The 20,540-nt window shown below is 35.0% G+C and overlaps 1 protein-coding gene and 1 long non-coding RNA gene across 2 annotated transcripts in view; one reads left to right on the forward strand and one right to left on the reverse strand.

Annotated features, from left to right (window-relative positions):
- Positions 1 to 20,540, forward strand: part of PKIA (cAMP-dependent protein kinase inhibitor alpha) — a 92,773-nt gene that overhangs the window by 35,679 nt on the left and 36,554 nt on the right. The gene's annotated exons all lie outside the window — the stretch shown is intronic.
- The window catches only part of LOC116574784, a 107,655-nt gene that overhangs the window by 2,436 nt on the left and 84,679 nt on the right, over positions 1 to 20,540 (reverse strand). The window contains exon 3 of the long non-coding RNA XR_004279480.1: positions 9,692 to 9,765. This is a non-coding gene — a long non-coding RNA (uncharacterized LOC116574784). The remainder of the gene's footprint in view (positions 1 to 9,691; positions 9,766 to 20,540) is intronic.

The raw sequence follows: 20,540 nt of genomic DNA on the forward strand, positions 1-20,540 counted from the left end.
AATTTAAAAAAAAGAAAAAAGACACAACCTGAGCTTGCTAAGTGGTATAAAATTACTAAAATTAATAAAAACTGTACCTCACTGGAATCTAGGGTGTTACAGGATTTTTCTTGTACACTTAGCTCTTCAATTGATTTGTTTTGGATTCTGGATAAGTATTTGGTACCTTGGTTAAGTGAGCTTGTGAAGAAATTTTAATCTATACATCCACTTCACATCAAGCTAATGGCTATGTTCACCAGTATTTTGTGGAAAGAATAGGTTACAGAGTGAAGAATGCTGGGTTTCCTTAAGAGCAATGCACTGTAATGCGTACATAAAGACTAGGCAATTACCAGGGAGAAATGGGCCCGTTAACAAAGGCCAAATATATGCAACTCTCTTCTTTTGCTGAAAATCTGTCCTAGTTTCCTGCCATTGTGTATTAAAATAATATTGCATTTTCCACTAATGTTACTATTATAATTCATGGGATACATTTCCTACCAAAGACACTGCATCCACAATATATTATAAAAGCAAAGGTATGATTATAAGATATCATATTCAACTCATTAAAGTAGTAGAAGTCCCATGTATTTGAAAAGGATATACTTATGGGTGTTTGTGTGAGTTACATTACTGGCATCTTTTAAAAAAAACTGTCCAGTGAGGGGCTGGCTCACTCAGTTAAGCAACTGACTCTTGGTTTCAGCTTAGGTCATGTCTCAGAGTCATGAGATTGAGCCCTGTGTTGGGCAGGGTCCACTAGGGACTATCTTTCTCACTTCCTCTGCCACTTCCCCCTGCTCACTCTCTTTCTTTTTCAAATAAATAAATAAATCTTTAAAAAAAAAAAAAACTGTCCAAGAAAGTTTGGAGTAATGAATTTTCACATAGCATGAGGAGGTAATCAGAATCATTCTCCCATATTTCTTTAATTCTGAGGTACCATATGTTGTATAATATGCCCTTAAATTAGTAACACTTTTTTTTGGAAATAGAAAAAGCTGTTATAGCAAGTATGCACATTAGGAAAAAAATTCGGTTTTTATAATGATAAAATGTTATCAAAATGCAGTAAATATTTTTATTTACTTTAAAATTAAATTTAAATTTAAGCTTAAATTCTACAGCAATTGTTAGAAGTTTTTATTACATAGTCTTTGTTGAAGATAATTTATAATTTACTATGATTGATTTAGAAATTTCCATCCATTTTAAAATTCAGAACTTTGGTTAAAACCATCAATTATCTGAAATTCTGTCTCAGAGTATGAGAGGTCAGTGCCTCAGTTGATCCTGTAGTGAGTTTCGTGGAGGGTACAGCAGGTAGAGTCCTTGCTGAGTAATTTAGTGATGGTGGATGATGAATTGCTCCCAAGTTTGCTCATGATTCTGATCCTTTGAAATCACTGAAATACCAAAAGAATGAGTATACAGCTACAAGGAAGAGTGAATATTTTAGCTTACTCACAGTCTCTTTGAAGCAAAGGGACATTTTGTGCCTAGGTGTAAAGAAATATATTTCTGGGAAAAAAATTCTCCTTACAGTTAGAGATAGTGAACTCGGGAGCTTCATTTATTGCTAGTGAGAGTTTGGAGCCCTCTGGATATTGATTGACATGATTTGCTTATTTTAATCAGCAGTTACAAAGACTGACTAAGTGTTAGACATCAATAAGTAGAATACTAAGTAAAAATCAGCTTTTCCTGCTTGTACAAAACTTAGACACATCTTATCAAGTGGCAGAATTAAATAGGCAAGGGAAAATTTATTCAAGACTACTGCAATAGGGGAGAGATTGGACTCAACTCTGCTGAAAAAAAAAAAAAGGCTGGAAAGTTTTTCAGTGCTGGGGTGAATTAGTGGAATAGTAACTGGAGGACTCCAAGTGGGGAGATTGGTCAGAGGCAATTATGTCACCAGTGGTTTCTAACTGGCACTTCTTGAAGAAGACTCTTACCCATAGAGAATGGGGGTGCTATCTTTCTTGAATATGTTTCAAACATATGGCTCCAAGGTCATTGAGAAAGATATTCCTTGGTTGTAAAACTATTAAGAAGTTGGAAAAGATTTATATCTCAACAGGACAGAGAAAGAATTTACAGTTGCACTTTTTTTTTTTTTAAAGCAAATGCTTTAAGTAAGGAGAGGTTAGGGGCATGTAGTCAGGAAGAAACTGTCTAAAACTTAGTCACGCAGTGCCTGGGTTGCTCAGTCCTGAAGCGTCTGCCTTAGGTTCAAGTTATGATCCCAGGACCCTGGGACTGAGCTCTGCATGGGATGCCCTGCTCAGTGGGAAGCCTGCTTCTCTCTCTCCCGCTCTCCCTGCTTGTGTTCCCTCTCTTGCTGTCTCTCTGTTAAATAAATAAATAAAATCTTAAAAAATAAATAAAGTTTAGTCATGCTGAGAGGAATGTAAGGCTGGTTGGTTGACCTACACCTGGAATGCAGGTACAGATCTATTGCCAACTCTAGAGAAAAGCCTATAAGAACAGGAAGGTCTCCTAATCTCCCATTCTCCCTAATCTGATTTAATGCTTCACTTATGTGTTCTCTTAGGGGCATAGTCCTGCCATTCCCAGAATTTATGAGTTCTAATTGCAATTTTTTTGTCTCTTTACTACAGTTGACACTAGACTATAAGCTTCATGAGGACAGGGATCCTGTTTACATTTCTAATCAAGGCCTACTGTAATGCTTCCCACTCTATAGTAGCTCAAATGATACCTGCTAAAATAAACTGAATTCTGAAAAATTTAGAAAAAAGTAGCTGAGCTGGGAAGTAAGAATGTGGGAATTAAAAATGAATTATGAGTCTTCAGTTTGGTAATGAATATGATCAGAGACCATGTATGTATTCCTAGAAGGTATGAACTATACTAGTAAATCTTAGAAAACTGAAAGTGGGCCACGCACAGTGAAGATAATAATAATAAAAGGAACTCACATTGAATGTTCTCTACCTTCAGCTAGCATATCAGATTTAGATACCATGTTAGCATATCAGATTTAATCCTTTGAAAGGAAAGGAAAGTATTGCAAGCCCCACTTTATAAGTAAGGAAACGGACATCTAGAGTGGCCATATAATTATAAACTTATATGACAGTAGTTTAAAGTTTTAGAAGGGCAAATAATCAACACTTTAAACTTTGTATATCAGATCATACCCCTAAGAAGGGATCACCTCCAAAATAGAAATAGAATGCATACAGTATCAGGTGTATCTTTTTAAAAAATTTTTATTTATTTATTTGACAGAGAGATCACAAGTAGGCAGAGAGATAGGCAGAGAGAGAGAGAGAGAGAGAGAGAGGAGGAAGCAGGCTTCCTGCTGAGCAGAGAGCCCGATGCGGGACTCTATCCCAGGAGCCTGAGATCATGACTTGAGATGAAGGCAGAGGCTTAACCTACTGAACCACCCAGGTGCCCTCAGGTGTATCTTTAAATGCTAGAGACAAGGAAGGTTATAAAGAAAATAGATGATGTTTGGGGTGCCTTCCAAACTTGTGAAGGTAGTGTCAGCACAGGAGACTGTCTCTTGGCAGCACTGTCAGCTCTGCATTATTGGCTTGGCATTAGTGGGGCTCGTCTCTTATATTTAGGACATTCTTTATGATTCTTTAGTAACAAAATGTCTTTTTTTCTTTGATTCTATTATCACTGAAAAGGATTATTTAAAGGAACCACTTTTTTTGGTTTTTTTTCTGATATACACTGGGAGTGTTATATATTAATTCTCACTATGTGCTAGAGATGTGCTAGTAGTCCCCTTATATCTCCCTATTATCCGGACAGGAAATATTAAGGCTACTGATGCCTGTCCCATCTGGATATTTCTGAACTGAAGAGGGAGGTCTGGGACAAAAGCAAACAAGTGAAGAGAATTTAATTAACAGTTCAGTTTGATATGAAAGCCTGATAAAATTCAATTACCCATGTAAATCTTAAATGGAACTTATTTTTCAAAATAATATGGATTTATATTTTTTCTAGAATTTGGAGTAAAAGAAAAACAATAATTTAATCTAGTCAATAAAAGGAACATTTTCTTTATGTTTCTTTGAAATCCTTTGGTAAATCCCTTAACTTGTCATCTCACTGGTTTTACCCTTTCTAGAAAAAAAAAGCATACTGAGAGGAAGTAAGATCTAATGCTTTTCCAATGTACTGTTGGCATTCTTCCAAGTCTTCTGTAAAATACTATTCTATCACTTATATTCCTATAGAACTATGAATTGCAATGAAGAACCCTCTTACATAGCTTCTTATTCAAAAGCCTCTTAGACAAAAATATCAGGATATTCTTAAAGAAACTATATACAAATGGGCATATTAAAAAAATTATTAGTAATCATCATGGTCCAATAAGAATGCAAGGTTGCTCAACAACAAAATCAGGCAAACTTAACAAGAAAATGCATGGAAACAATGGTGAAAAGTGATTGAAACCTTAAAAAGGCAAAATCTTTTAACTAAATTTTTGTAAGAAGATAACACATCATGGGGAGAATGAGTTGTTTATTTATTTAAAGATTTTATTTATTTATTTGACAGAGAGAGACACAGAGAGAGAAGGAATTCAAGCTGGGGGAGTGGGAGAAGGAAAAGCAGGCTTCCCGAAGAACAAGGACCCCAATCCCAGGACCCTGGGATCATGACCTGAGCCAAAGGCAGATGCTTAACAACTGAGCCACCCAGGTGCCCCTTATTTCTATTTTAAAGATTTTATTTTTATTTATTTGACAGAGAGAGAGAGAGATCACAAGTAGGCAGAAAGGCAGGCAGAGAGAGAGAGTAGGCTCCCCACTGAGCAGAGAGCCCAATACGGGGCTCGATCCCAGGACCCCTGAGATCATAACATGAGCTGATGGCAGAGGCCTAATCCACTGAGTCACCCAGGTGCCCCAAGAATGAGTTTTTTAATCTAAGAATTGTTTTCTGATATTGGTGCATCATTATTTCAAGGCTACACACCAACTACTTTCTTTCTTTTTTTTTTTTTTTAAAGATTTTATTTATTCATTTGACACAGAGAGATCACAAGTAGGCAGAGAGGCAGGCAGAGGGAGAGAGAGGAGGAAGAAGGCTCCCCGCGGAGCAGAGAACCCGATGCGGGACTCGATCCCAGGACCCTGAGATCATGACCTGAGCCGAAGGCAGCGGCTTAACCCACTGAGCCACCCAGGCGCCCCCAACTACTTTCTGTAAAGTAGATAGACCAATAGTACTTCTAGTCTTCACATAATTTAGGATACTTAAAAATGTTTTTTTATCAGCTTAAAAATACACAAATAGCTTGAAAATACACAAATACATAATTAATGGACCACACTCATTAATTATCATTAAAACAGTAGAGTTATATAAAGGTGCTTACAAAAATAATTAAACACTGCAAGTATATTGTTTAAACTACAAATGTTCTATTTTTATGTCATCATATATAACCAGACAATAAAAAACTCAAAAATTATATTCTTATCTTTGAAATTTGAACATACCACACACAGGCAAACATACATTGTCTAATTCTCATTTCCAGGTTTGTTTGTTTGTTTTTTTTTTTTTAAAGAACCCAAAAAGCATTGTCTCTTTGGGAATATTAGATTGACTAATTTTTGACTGGTTTGACTGACTGGGCTAATTTTATACTATACTACCTGTAAAATTACTGACTTGCTTCTGCTAGAAACAATAAAAATAAATATGGTACAAATGAGTTCTCTTAATGTAAATGCATAAACACTCAGCAAATTCAGTCACAGAATAAACTCAGGCCTCCTGAATGGAGAGGCAGAAAAACCCAACTCTGATCCTAGTCCTGTCCCTGCTTTCAACAAGTCACTTAACCATTGTAGACCTCATCTTCCTCCTCTATAAAAGGAGGCCTCCAAAATTCTTGCCAGGTCAAATACTCCTAACATCATGTCCATTAATTCTTCTCATGGAAGAAGTGGTTGTTTTATTGAATTGGTTATTTGGTTACCATCTTTATGAGAGTGTTAAAAGTAGCAGGCCTATCCATCAATACTATTCATGTGTCTAGCAGAAAAATTTCCTTACTGGTTTCCTTTTTGCTTTTTCTTTGTGTGTGATTATATGTTGCAGAGCTAATTTTTAGTTGTGGAAGCTTAAAGCATGCAGGGGCAGATGAAATAGCCACAGCCCTCTGTACCAAGCCATTCTGTTTTAAAACAACTGGATTTTTGCAGTCTTTAGAAGAGGGCTAGATGAGCACATCTGTTCACTTTTCTTAAGAAGTTTTATAACAACATCACCAAAAGGTCATCCTTAAACAGTCAGACAAGGTCAACAACAGAATCTTGGAAAATAGCCAGTACATCAACAAAACAAACACAATGGACTATTTACAGATATTAAGTTCATATAGGCAGCAGAATACAAGAGTTGGGGGAAGATATGGGAGAGCTACTTTACAGACCTAGCAAAGAAATAGTTTCAAGAGTTGCCTCATATTAAACTGCTAAGAACCAACAACAGTAACCAAACCTGGCCCCAGTACTTGGTAAAGTTGTTACTTATAAAGAAGTTGGAAGCAGCAGGTCTAAAGTATGAGTCACAGAAGTGGATTCATGGGCCACACCCACACTGTGTCCTCTATTCTATTTGCAAAACAAAGAGAAATTGATGTAAATATTTTAATTTCAAGTAAGTGAAACAGTGGTTTTTAATCCTACCAGTTGATGCCAGGCCAGGTTTTCTATTATGCAACTGAGGATGCAGTCCCAAAGTACTGAAAGCAAAGTAGTAGAGATGATACACTTTTCCTCCCATGAAAATACCACTTTTATTAATAATTCTAAAGGAAAAGAAAATTTTTATCAGAGTATACATTAGAAAAGCATCACATTTAAATCTAGAAACTTAATATTGACATAAGAAACAAGTAAGTTTAGGAGGATAAAAAGTCACAGAAATCTTCAATGAAGACTTTGCACCTTCAGCTGAGATTTGTTAAATTATAAACAGAAATGGAGAAATCTCTGCAATTTGTATTCCATTCATGATTCAGGGAAACGACTTAGGAGTTTACTAGCATGAAAAGTAACCTGCTGGGGAATACAGATACCACTAATACACTAATACAGAAACAATGATATAAGATAGAGACATAATTTTTTGTAGCAAAGGATTTCACCAGCTTTTTTTTTAAATTTTTTTTTTAAGATTTTATTTATTTATTTGACAGATGGCGATCACAAGTGGGCAGGCAGAGAGGCAGGCAGGAGGAAGTAGGCTCCCTGCTGAGCAGAGAGTCTGATGTGGGGCTTGATCCCAGGACTCTGGGATCATGACCTGAGCCCAAGGCAGAGGCTTTAACCCACTGAGCCACCCAGGCACCCCTCACCAGCTTTACAAGAGAGGATTTTATGGTTGACACCTGGATCATCTTATAGTTATACCCATTAAAATTTTTAGATTATGTGGAATACCTAAATATATGGGGCACCTAAATATATACTTAGGAGAAACAGCCAATCAATTATACACAATATATTACAGTAGTAAACATTTGATTTTTGTCAATCAATAATTTTGCGGTCTTTTTGTGGTTTTAAAGAGCCTGATTTTTAAATAAAAATTGTTTCAGTTTGGGAAGTGAGAAGTTTAAAATAATATCAGCTAGATTTCTTCAAGGTACTTTCTGATGCTCAAAGTGGGCAGGCTACAAAATGGTGCATGGCCAAGGCCAGGTAGAAATGTGCCTGTTTCTTGCAGTTTGAATTATATTATACATTCTGTAAGATACAGGGGCACACAGTATAAGTTGGGTGTAACCTTCAAAACTTCTGTGTCTAGCTGACTAGAATAGACCTGAGGCAAAACTACAATGTTTGCTTAAGTTTCATCAAACTCTACTTTCTTAGTCTTTCCTCTGTGAGTCTATCATTCTATTCCCTCTGTTACCTAATACCCTCTGCAGAAATCTAATGCCCTCAAGTTCTCTTCCCTCCTACACATCATCAAAATTTGCTTTTGGATCATTCAAGCTAAGGAAAAAAATGACTAAGATCTTAAGGTACAATGGATATTTGAATTTCAATGGGAAAGAAAGATTTAGGTTAAAGGGATGAGGTTTGGAGATAAAGGGGTGAGAATTGACTGTCAAGCATCTGTTAGTAGATGGGAAGATATTTTTAGGCATTGGATCTTTCTTGTATTTCCAATCATAAGGCTAGTCCTGCAAGCCATATATAGTTAGAGAGAAGTGATTGTATGAAATGATCAAGATACCAGTAAATAAAAATAATGTCTTCGGAGCTCATAAATAAGATGTAGATAAACTTAAAGAGTACACAAAAATTGCTCCCTGTTTCCTGAAAGCAAACTAGCTAGCAGAGAAAAGGAGTTTGATAAACTGGCCTTGGTGTTGGTGAATGGCAAGAAGAATTCAGTGTGAAATTACAGATGGAAAGTAGGTCAAATGATATGTGTGTATATATCCATGTGTGTTGTATAGAAGCCATCTCTGTCATCTAGGAAAAGGCGTCCAAAGTTAATGTACTGAGAAAAAACTATAAAGTTTGACATCATTTTATTGCTAAATTGGGTCATATTTGAGAAATGAATCATTGGCAATGACTTCTTTGAAAGGTCTCCTAAGGCTATTGATTTTATTTTTTTTTAAATGACACTTGTGCAAGGAGGTTGTTCTGAAAGGACACAGAAAATACTACTTGTTAAGGATTTTGGCAGCAGTAGTTGAGCAAAAACTATAATATGATAGAAAGCACAGTTTTCTTTGTCTCCTTACAAAGTTAAAATGAAAAGTGAAAAGACTTATAAATTTTATTTTATATTTAGCAATTATGTAAATTAAAACAGACTGATTTTACAACACATATGGTTATTCATTCAGTCACCAAAAAAAAAAAAAAAAGCCAAAACAAACACATTTGCTTTGAAATGATTCCTCAACATGAATGTATTTCATATTTAGAATCAGATAGCAAAAGGAGACTGTTTCATTTACACGGATCAGTATTTAGTAGTTATTGATCATTATTTGTGAAAAACAAATTAATTTTCTAACATTCCATCATTTATTATTTTTTTAACAAAAGTAGGCTTTTATTTTTTCTTGTCAAATGTTTCTTCGTTAAGAAGTGAAGAAAAAAGGAGTTACTAATTCTAAGCAAGTCAGCTCCTTGATTTGCCTGGTGATTATGAATATGAATAGAGGCTTTCTCTATAGTACAGTAAGTCTTAATCAAAAAAAAGACTGGCTCTAACATATTCTACAAAGGAAAGTATGCCAAGACATAGTCAGCAATCTTTTTAAAAATTTTCTTAAGTTTAAAAATTATTATACTTTGCATGAATTCTACATTTCTCCTAAATCATTTTTACCATGGAATACATGATGCTATAATACTAAATTTATGAATAAAGTTTTATAGGTTTCATATATATCCATATCTTATAATGGTAACATTTAAATCAAACAATAAATTGTTATTGTTTCACAAACTAGGAGATAATTGCTCTGATAACAAGCAAGAGAAGCTGACAGGAAAGATAGATTTTCCGCTCTTTGCTCTTTATTGCAAGACTGTTTACTCTACTTAGCCAATTAATGGCAACACATGACCAAATTTTCCTGACTCCTGATTAATTAACTATAATTTCACTGGCTTTGTTACTGCTAAAACTCCACTAGTTCTCTATGTGATTATCTTACCTTACTCATCATATTTTCCTTTTTGACCTTCCTCATATTCAGAAACCCTGTGTCATTAACTTGTCCAGTAATACCTGTTATAATCAGAGAAAAAGCAAAGAGGAATGAATATAATGCCAATATAACCATTAATTAGAAGCCATGTTTTAGGGTATTAAAACGGAAGAGGATTAGAAATGATAGTTTAGTTTTAGGAAAGCTATATAGTATATAAATGGAACCCCAAATGGCACCAGAGATAATTTTCCAGAGATTTAATATATCTGATACACATCCAGTTTGTGCCTATGGATGAACAACTAGTAGTAAAGGAGGCCCAGAAACATTTCTAGACAAATGAGGTTAATAAAATGAAGTAATAATGGTACTCTTTACCTCAAACATTTCTTAGGCTTTCTTTGCTTATTATGCTAGAAATTATCTGACAGTATTGGAGTAAAAGCATTACAGTGACTTCACCATTGTGGATCATAAACAAAATAACTCAGGGTAAGGAAAGAAATGAGTAAAGCAAGAAGAAAAAAGAGAAATAAAAGAGCTAAAACATTATTTCTTGGCCGTCAGGTGCTAGGAGAGTTTACTTGTGCTTACTTAATCTTCATAATGCTATTGTCAGAATGTACCCATTTTATAGAAAAGTGACTGAGGCTGTTCAGCTACAGGTTGCACTTAATTATCTGCCAGGTTTTCAAGCCTGTAATGAGGACAGTCAGGGCAGGAATTTCAGTACTGGTCATATCATAACCTGGTGGAGATACCATTCTGTAAGCTCAGAGTTTTGACCCAAATTTTGACATAAAATATTGTTTGTCTTTCTTGAGGATGATAGTCTGTGTTCTAAGAGCAACTATAATTCTTTACCCTGTAACAATTTTTCTGAGTTATTTGTGCCAACTAAAAGGTTTTGATTGGTTTTTATATTAACAAAGCCCTGGAATTACATGGAAAATGATGTGAAGAGTTATTTATTTGTTCGATTATTTTTAGGGAAGGGATACAGAGCCGTTATCAGATTCTCAAAATGCAATCAAATATTAACTAATAGTTTATATTAAATGATGTAATGAATACTTCTTCTAGACCCAAATGCTATAATAATTATTGTTATTAAGATTTTATTTTTAAGAAATCTCTACACCCAGCATTGGGCTTGAACTCAGAACCCTGAGATCAAGAGTCACATGCTCTACCGACTGAGACCTACAATTATTTTTAATCTATACTTATCCCTCAAATCTCTATTATCTCGATTTAAATGAGGCATAGAGAAGTCCAAATAAGTGACAGAGTTGGAATTGAAATTCAGGTCAGTTTCAACTTGAGAACTACTAATTCTATACCCTGCAGTGCCTCTCATCGTAGATAATCAATACATGTCTGTTTATTTCCTTTACCCCATTAAGGAATCAAAGAGTAACGAGTACAGATTGGTTTTAATGTAGATGCTAGAATAAAAATGCCAGCCAGCAGCTACTGAATATTCATATTGTACTTGAAGCTGAGCATTAAGTACTCTATAGGCATTCTTTTATTTAATCTCACATATATATTACCTACCCTCTGAAGTAGGTTGTATAAATGTGCTAAAGTGATTGAAATAACATGATCAGGTACCAGCAGTGAAACTGGGAACAAACTTCCTGGACTGATGGTTGAGTTTTGACCAAGACATTAAGAGAAGGCATGAGCACTGGTGAGAGGACTAGAGAGCTATTCATAGTAGGAGAAAGCACTAATGTAAGCGCTGTACTGCTTTGCTTAAGAACTGTGGACCCTCATAAGGGGAAAACTGGACTTCTAATGAAAACTGAAAGGTGGTTTATTCTTGCAGTATGAAAAAAATATAAACTGGTATCTCTTGATCTCTTCATGTTTGAACATGACTGTTTTATGGATGTGTTGAAATAATGGATCCAAATTCTCTTTCAGATCTTGAATAAATGTTTGTATTACAGAGATAGAGTCCATGGAGCTCTCTTCCCAAGTCTGTAAATACATCCCATCTCCCTATCCTCCTTTTTGAAGTGTTTTACACTCTGTGAAAATAGAACTACCCTATGACCCAGCAATTGTACTACTAGGGATTTACCCCAAAGATAAAAATATAGTGACCTGAAGCAACACCTGCACTCCAGTGTTTATAGAAGCAAGTTTCACAATAGCCAAACTATGGGAAGAGCCCAGATTTCCACTGACATGTGAATGGATAAAGAAGATGTGTTATAGGGGTGCCTGGGTTGCTCAGTTAGTTAAATGTCTGCCTTTGGCCCAGGTCATGATCCTAGGGTCCTGAGATCCAGCACTGCATTGGACTTTCTGCTCAGCAGGGAGTCTATTTCTCTTTCCCTCACTCCCCCTGCTTGTATGCACTCTCTCTCTCTCTTTCTCTCTTTCACTGTCAAATAAATAAAATCTTTAAAAAGGAAAAAAGATGTGGTATATGTACACAATGGAATATTACTCAGCCATCAAAAAAATCTTGCCATTTGCAACATGGATGGAACTAGAGGGTAATACTCTAAGCAAAATCAGAGAAAGACAATTATATGATCTCACTCATTTGTGGAATTTAAGAAACAAAACAGGATTATAGGGAAGAGAGGGAAAATAAAACAAGACGAAATCAGAGAGGGAGAGAAACAATAAGAGACTCTTAATCACAGGAAACAAACTGAGGGTTCCTGGAGGGGAGGGGGGTAGAGAGATGGGGTAACTGGGTGAGGGACATAAAGGAGGGCACATGGTGTATGAGCACTGGGTATTATATAAGACTGATGAATCACTGAACTCTGTCACTAATAATACGTTATATGTTAATTAATTGAATTGAAGGAAGGAAGGAAAGAAAGAAAAGAAAAAAAAGAAAAAGGAGAGGAGGGGCGCCTGGGTGGCTCAGTGGGTTAAAGCCTCTGCCTTCGGCTCAGGTCATGATCTCAGGGTTCTGGGATCGAGTCCCGCATCGGGCTCTCTGCTCGGCAGGGAGCCTGCTTCCTCCTCTCTCTGCCTTCCTCTCTGCCTACTTCTGATCTGTCTCTGTCAAAGGAATAAAAAAAAAAAAAAAAAAAAATCTTTAAAAAAAAAAAAAAAAGGAGAGGAAAGGAAAGGAATAAGGAAAGGAAGGAAAGGAAGTGTTTTACACTCTGGAAAAAGAATAGCAATAACAAACACAATTTCTTTTTATGTATAGTTATTATGCATTTAGTCAAGAAAACCCATCTTGATATATTTATGCCAATGTATAAAATGACGTTTATAACTCATGCCAAAGTATAAAATGAAATTTATAATTCATTTAATTAGTTCTTCCTATAAAATTTTATTTATTCCTACAGCATATATTGTCACATGAAGATTTTTGGTATTATTATGGTATCAGTTTGATACCCTAGATCATCTGAATGTGTTCTCCATTTATGTGTTTGTTTGTTTGTTTGTTTGCTTATTAGAGAGGGAAGCAGGCTTCATGTCCAGAGCTGAGCCCGGTGTGGAGCTTGGTCCCAAAACCCTGAGATCGTGACCTGAGCTGAAATCAAGAACCAGATACTTAACTGACTAAGGCACCCAAGTGCCCCTGTGCTCCCTGTGTTTAAATAGTAACTCATACAAATCTTTCTGAAAGAATATTATAATTAATCCCCCTAAATAATTTATAATTCTGTTTGCTCTGCTTTCACACATATTTAGCATCATTTTTACTTTCACTACTCATTTAATGTGTTTGCAAGCCTTTTGTTAAAATACGTGGTGTACAGGTCGTTTCCTGATTGCCATATGTGGAATACTGATTCTGTTTGCATTTGAGAGTTACTAGTGTTTACAACTAAGAGAGTCTTTGGACTTGAAGGAAATACAGTGCTTCCTTTTGTTACTCTCAGAAAAGAATATTTGTAAATCTCCATTACTGATTAAAGAAAACTGATTTATTATTGTAAATTTGATACTTTCTTTTAATCCAACCACAAAATGTTAGTCTATAAGCTATTAATTTTATTATATATAACTATAAGTACAACTATATTATAAATTAACTATACTTTTTTCTCCATCAAAGCAAAAGAAAATAACATTTTGTAAAAAAAAAAAAAAAGATAAGAAAAAAAAAGAAATGGTTTTCCTCTCCTCATCTTGAGTCATTGCTCTCCTCTTCTTTGAAAGTTAGTTCTGAGTAAGATGTATTTATAGCTCATTGAAATCTTGGCAAAGCCAGTTTAGCCATCCCTTTGAGTAATAACTCATCTTATATTGAAATATCTTAAACATATGAAGAATAATAGCTTATGTGATAAGTATCACTGATGTGGAGACTTGATTCATCAAGGAGAATATGTTGGAAATAGAAATGGACAGTGGCAGAAAAAAAATTATTTTTAACTAACATTACCTTGATATTTAGACCAGTAGCTAAGAAATAGTGTGAAGAGCATAAAAATAGGTTTTATTCATTTCAAGAAAGTAGGATATTTGCACATCATTTAACATTTATTAGGCATGTTCCTATAATCTGGAAGGTTATATGCATCATTTAGTTTAAACGCATTCTTTTGTAGTAGCGTTATCCCTGTTTGCAGATAGGAAACAGAAAGATTAAGAATGTTACCTAATTCTACTAAGTAGGAAAACTTAAACTGATCTAATTCCAGAGCAAAGCTCTTTTCTGCCATCAGTGGGATTTTTATCTCTGAGAATTAATGAACTCTTACCAGCTTTCTTCCAGAAAAATGCATAAAGAAACAACATGAGGGATGATATATCACTAAATGATTGGTGGGTTTGGAGTTGCTTCTACTGATAGATCTTTTGCAAAATCACTTTCCTCTGACATAGAATGCTTTAAATATTTTCTCTGAAGACTTTCCTAAATTATACATATCAGAAAACTATTTTGCTTCGGAGCTCCTGGGTGAAGCCAACTCTTTTTTCTTTCTTTCTTTCTCTCTCTCTCTCTCTCTTTTTTTTTTTTTTTAGATTTTATTTATTTATTTGCCAGAGAAGAGAGACAGCGAGAAAGGGAACACAAGCAGGGGGAATGGGAGAGGGAGAAGCAGGCTTCCTGCCGAGCAGGGAGCCTGATGTGGAGCTAGATCTCAGGACCCTGGGTTCATGACCTGAGCCAAAAGCAGATGCTTAACAACTGAGCCACCCAGGCATCTCTAAGCAGCCAACCCTTGATTTCTACTCTGGCCTCAATTCTGGGTCCTGGATTCAAACCCTGCCTCAGGCCTCTCTCAGCCCGGAGTCTGCTTGAGGATTCTCAGGCTCCTTCTGCCTCCCCTTGCTTCTGCTCACACACACGCTCTCTCTCTAAATTAAAAAAAATAAATCCTAAGGAAAAAAAAGAAAAATGAGAAGTGTTTTGTTTGTTTGTTTGTTTTTAATTACACTTAGATGCCAGTATTGAGTATTGTACTATATACCTATATACCTATATATATATATGTGTGTGTGTGTGTATATATATATATATATGGTATATATAGAAAATTCATCGGTTATATATAGGATATATATATATATATATAAGAATTATATATATCTATGTAATTCTAATATAGTGTCTTAGAATCGTTTCTGGCACATGAAAGCATTATAGAAGTACTGATTACTGCCATTAGTATTATTATGAGAACTAATGTTGAGAATAATCCTTCATATAGTTGTATATTCCATTGAGGATAAATAAGACTAATAGAATATTTAGAAATCAGATTAAAGAAGGGGAGCCACTAAAATATACTGAGATAGAAGGTTATGAGGTTGTAAAAGCATAAAAGCATAAAAATAAAGTTTTCTGGTTTTGTTTTCCTTTTTAAAGAAGGAAAGAACCTAGAAATATGAGGACAAAAACTATCCATTGGCTATGCTGACTTGGAGACAGCTGGTGACCTTTATAAGTAAAATTTCAAGGCAGTGGGCAAAAAGGTTGAGGTTACAGAAGCCAGATGGAACTAAATTATAAAGTAAATGGGATGTGAGAAAATGGAAACAATAAATGAAGATAATTTTCAAAAGCTGAGCCATGAATTGGGTAAAGAAGATAGGCAGGGATCAAGGGACATGTTGCATGTATACTTTTTAACATTTTAAGTAGAAGTTACTAGTCTACAATAAGTTGAATTTTGATGGGAATAATTCATAAGGGGTATTTGAGTTGTAGAGAATGCAGTGCTGTGAAGTACTTTAAAAGATGAGAGAAAATGGAATACACACTATGTGTAATGTGAATAGCTTTTTAACTTCAATTCTTAAAACAAAAGGAAAGATCAGTGCAAATGCTAATGAATTAATGGATTTGACAGTAAGATATTTACTATCTTCTATTTGCTTAATGATATGAGGTGATCATCTTCTGAGAGCAAGAGAGGTAGAGAGAATAGAGGGAAATTTGAGAAGATTGGAGAAGATTTGTATAAAAAAAAAAAGTCCTTTAAGAACTAGAAAGAACATACTGTTAAGTCAGAGCCATATTTCCAGTCTTGAAAAACCCATCTGAAATTAGTAATCTTTCGTTTATTGGAATACCAATTTTCCCTGTCATGTGATATTTTTCTCCAGCTACCTGGTTATAAGTTAGCAAGAGACAACAATGTGAGAGATGACAGTCAAGAAAAAATAGAATTAGTATTTTTTTAAAGATTTTATTTATTTATTTGACACAGAGAGAGAGCTCAAGCAGGTAGAGGGAGGCAGAGGGAGAGGCAGGCTCCCTGCGTGTGGAGTTCAGTCTGAGGACCATGGGATTATGACCTGAGCCAAAGGCAGATGCTTAACCAACTGAGCTACCCAGGTGCCCAAAATACAATTAGTATTTTAAATACATATGTGATGTTGAACCTCAGTAGTTATCAAAAAATTCAGAGAAATGGAACATGAGGTTTATTAATTTAGCAAAATCAAAAATTTTATATAATATCTTATGTTGGCAAAGTTCTTGGCAATGTAATTTAATCTGATCTTTTGAAAAGTAATTTGGTAATGTCTAGCAAGATAAAAAATGTCAGAGGTTTTACACATTAATTTTAATTTTGGAAACTTACTCTAATAAATTATATTTAGAAAATTATTATATAAATAAAGGTGTTCACTGAAATGTCATTTTTAATAAAAAAATTTAAAACATCTTTATAATAGTCAACAATAGGGGAATGTTTTAGTTAATTATATCTCCTTCTTAGGAAATTACAGTTATTATAATTTCAAGACAATGCAGCAAACTAGGATGTTTAATGATGAAAGAATGAAGAAAGCAGATTTCAAAATTGTGTCCACCTTGTGACAACTGTGTAAACATAAGAATATTTATTATAAATTAAACCAAAATAAAAATGTAAAAGCCCTGTAACAGTTTGGGAATTTTCTCTTTGTTTCAAAATATGTTTTAACATGGTCCTTTTATAATTTTGCTTTGTGAGAGGAGTAGTGAAGGAGTTTTCTCACCTTTTCTTAAGACTTTCTGGTTTTCATATCGTGTTTCATTAGATAGCTTCAAATAAAGTCAACAGTTCTATCAGCAGAGACTAGATTTATTTTACAGTTCATATTTCAAGTTATTTGGTATAAAAAGACCTGATGCACTTGTAAGTGCTTTAAAAATATTTCAAGATCATTTTTTTGTGTGCTTAATCTTTCCTAGTATGGATATTAGGAAGACTACTTAAAATTGCTAGCCGTTCATTTCTTCGTTTCTCATTTTTATTCACCTATATTCATAGAAATGATAACTAATGAGTCTGCAGTACATCTGCCAATTTCTTAAACCCTCTATTATCCACATTATGAAACCGCATTGATATGAATGCTTCCAGTATTTTCAGAGCTCTTCCGTTACTGAATTATACTTTGACTCTCTGTAATAATTATCTTATGTAATGTAAAATTTGGACTCAGCTTCTGGAAGCCTTTTAATTTCTTAGTTTAAGAGTGAGAGATCCTTAATTCAGCATTATGATTAATGATTATTTGCATAGTTAGGAGTTCTAAACTAACAGTTGTTGGTTGATGGATACCTGGCAGTACTCTTGTCATGTCTCAGAAGTTCCCTGTTTAAACTCTTTCTCGGTCTCTCTCTCCACCTCCCTCTCAATCTCTCTCTCTCTCACACACACCCACCCACACAGACACACACAGACACACAGATACACACACACGTATTATACTTAGGAGCATAGGCTCTATGTATACTTTAGGAGCACAGGCATTATAAAGTCTAAAGTTATAGTTCCAGTTCTGTTGTTACTGGGCCTTTCATTTTAGGTGAGTAACCTAATCTGTGAGCCTTTTTATTGTCATCTGTAAAATGGAGATTTCAATGATAACAATCTTCAGAACATCCCTAATCATTTTAGAGCTCCTTTTACAGAGTCAGATACAAAGCAGGCATTTTATATGTCTGATTTTTATTACTTTTTTATTATTTAGGTCTTGCTTTTCCCTGAGTTTCTGAGTCTCCATAATGAAATGCAATTTCCAGTAAATTGAGAAACTCTTGTTATCAGCAAAGATTTTACTGAGTTGATTACTTTTCAGCGCAACCCAGATTAGTTTTCTATATTTTTTATTTTTATTGTTTTTGCCTTATGTAGGTGTTCAATAAAGATTCATTTAATAAATAATTGAATAGATGACTGCATGGATGAATGATTAAATGCTACTTCTTGAGAAGATAGAACACATGACACAGTGGAACAGATGAGAAAAGGATCGATCCATGGGGGAAAACATGGCCAACTCACTTTTGTGTCCAGGGTCAGACTAAAAGAACTGCTTTGTTTTGAAAAATGCAAAGGAGAGGGGCACCTGGGTGGCTTAGTTGGTTGAGAGTCCACCTCTTGATTTCAGCTCCAGTCATGATCTCACGATCCTGGGATCAAGTCCTGTGTTGGGTGTTGGGCTCTTCACTCAGCAGAGAGTCTGCTTGAGGATGCTCTCCCTCTGCCCCTTCCCCCACTTGTACTCACTCTCTCTCTCTAAAGTAAATAAATAAACCTTAAAAAGCAAAAAAAGCCCACACAAAGGAGAACTTGTTAAATAACGTAATTTAGGGGTGCCTGGGTAACTCAATTGGCTAAGCATCTGCCTTTGGCTCAGGTCACGATCCCAGGGTCCTGGGACTGAGCCCCACATGGGACTCCCTGCTCAGTGGGAAGCCTCCTTCTCACTGTCCCTCTAACTGCTCCCCTTGCTCATGCTCACTCTCTCTGTCAAATAAATAAATAAAATCTTTTAAAAATTAAAAAATAACTTACTTTAACTATTTTTAAAAGTTAAGCATTAAATTCCCTGATGATTTTTTATTTGGCACCAATGAAAATAATGTGGGATTAGCCATATTAGAGATAAGAGTGCTGAGGTACAATCACATTAAATGAGATTATGTACTCTAAATAAATTTATGGGACATTTCTGATGGCCTTTTCTACATGCTATTTTGCCCCAAATTAAAACATTTGGTAATCTAGCTATAAAGCTATATGTCATATGACATTAAGCATCTACTGTGTCAAAGATTTCCCTTGTGAAGGTCATATTTTGTCATGGAATGGATTTACAAAAGTGGCATGTGTATGCCACTATCACTGGTAGCTACAAGTGCCAACAAACATTAGTTTAAATTGATGAACATACAATTAAATGATAGTAACATTTTCTTATTTTTTTAAAGATTATATTTACTTATCTGATAGAGAGAAAGAAACAGAGAGAGGGGAAACACAAGCAGGGGGAGTGGGAGAGGAAGAAGCAGGCTTCTTGATGAGCAGGGAGCCCAATGTGGGCTTGATCCCAGTACCATGGGATCATGACCTGAGCCAAAGGCAGATGCTTAATGATTAAGCCACTCAGGCACCTATTTACTTATGTTTAATGGGAAAAAGTGGGTAGGGAATGTATAACAGCAAAGACTTCATAGACTGAAATACTAATACATCATTTTGAAAACATAAAATATGTTAACCAAAATTGTTATGTCTTCCATTAATATTTCACTGTACTTTAGACATTGCCTACAATCATCTCTGCCCTCTGAAGTGGGATCATGGCCTTGGTACACATTAGTCATATAAAAGATGAAGCACTGAAAAGAATTCAGCATTTAAAGACAATTTGCTTTGATTTATGCCGTGCTTCTTCCAAAAGATGATACCAAGAAGCATTGCTTATTGAATTGGAATTACAAATCCTTTCTTTCAGAGTTAGTTTTTTCTTTAACACCAATATCAATGAAAGTAAAGCGAATTTACATCCTCATTAAAAATACAGGCACATAATGATAAAACAAGAAAACAACTTTTTTTCATAGACGTTATTTTTTAGAACAGTTCTAATTTTACAGAAAATTTGAGAGGATAGTATAAAGTGTTTCCATATACACTACACTCGTTCTCCTCTGTTATTAACAACTTATTTTAGTGTGTTACATTTGTTAACACTTAAGTAACAAATATTGACACATTATCCTTTACTAAAGTATGTACTTCAGTCAGATTCCTTTAGCTTTTACATAATGTCCTTTTTCTGTTCCAGGATTCTATCCAGGGTAATACATTACATTTAGTTGCCATATATCCTTAGGCTCCTCTTGATTTTCATAGTTTCTTAGACTTTCCTGGTTTTGATGATCTCAAGAATTTTGAGTAGTATAAATTAGGTTTTTGTACAATACCACTGGTGGAATTTGTGTGATGCATTTCTCATGATAAGATTAGGATTATGTGTCTAGGGGGAAAGACTGCAGAGTAGAAGGGCCATTTTGTCAGATCACATCAAGCATACATACTCTCAACATGATTTATGTATGACTGCTGAGGGTGACCTTGATCATCTGGCTGAGGTAGGGTTTTTCAGGTTTCTCTAT

Source organism: Mustela erminea, chromosome 16 (assembly GCF_009829155.1).
Source record: "Mustela erminea isolate mMusErm1 chromosome 16, mMusErm1.Pri, whole genome shotgun sequence".
In the NCBI taxonomy this organism is placed as follows: domain Eukaryota; kingdom Metazoa; phylum Chordata; class Mammalia; order Carnivora; family Mustelidae; genus Mustela; species Mustela erminea.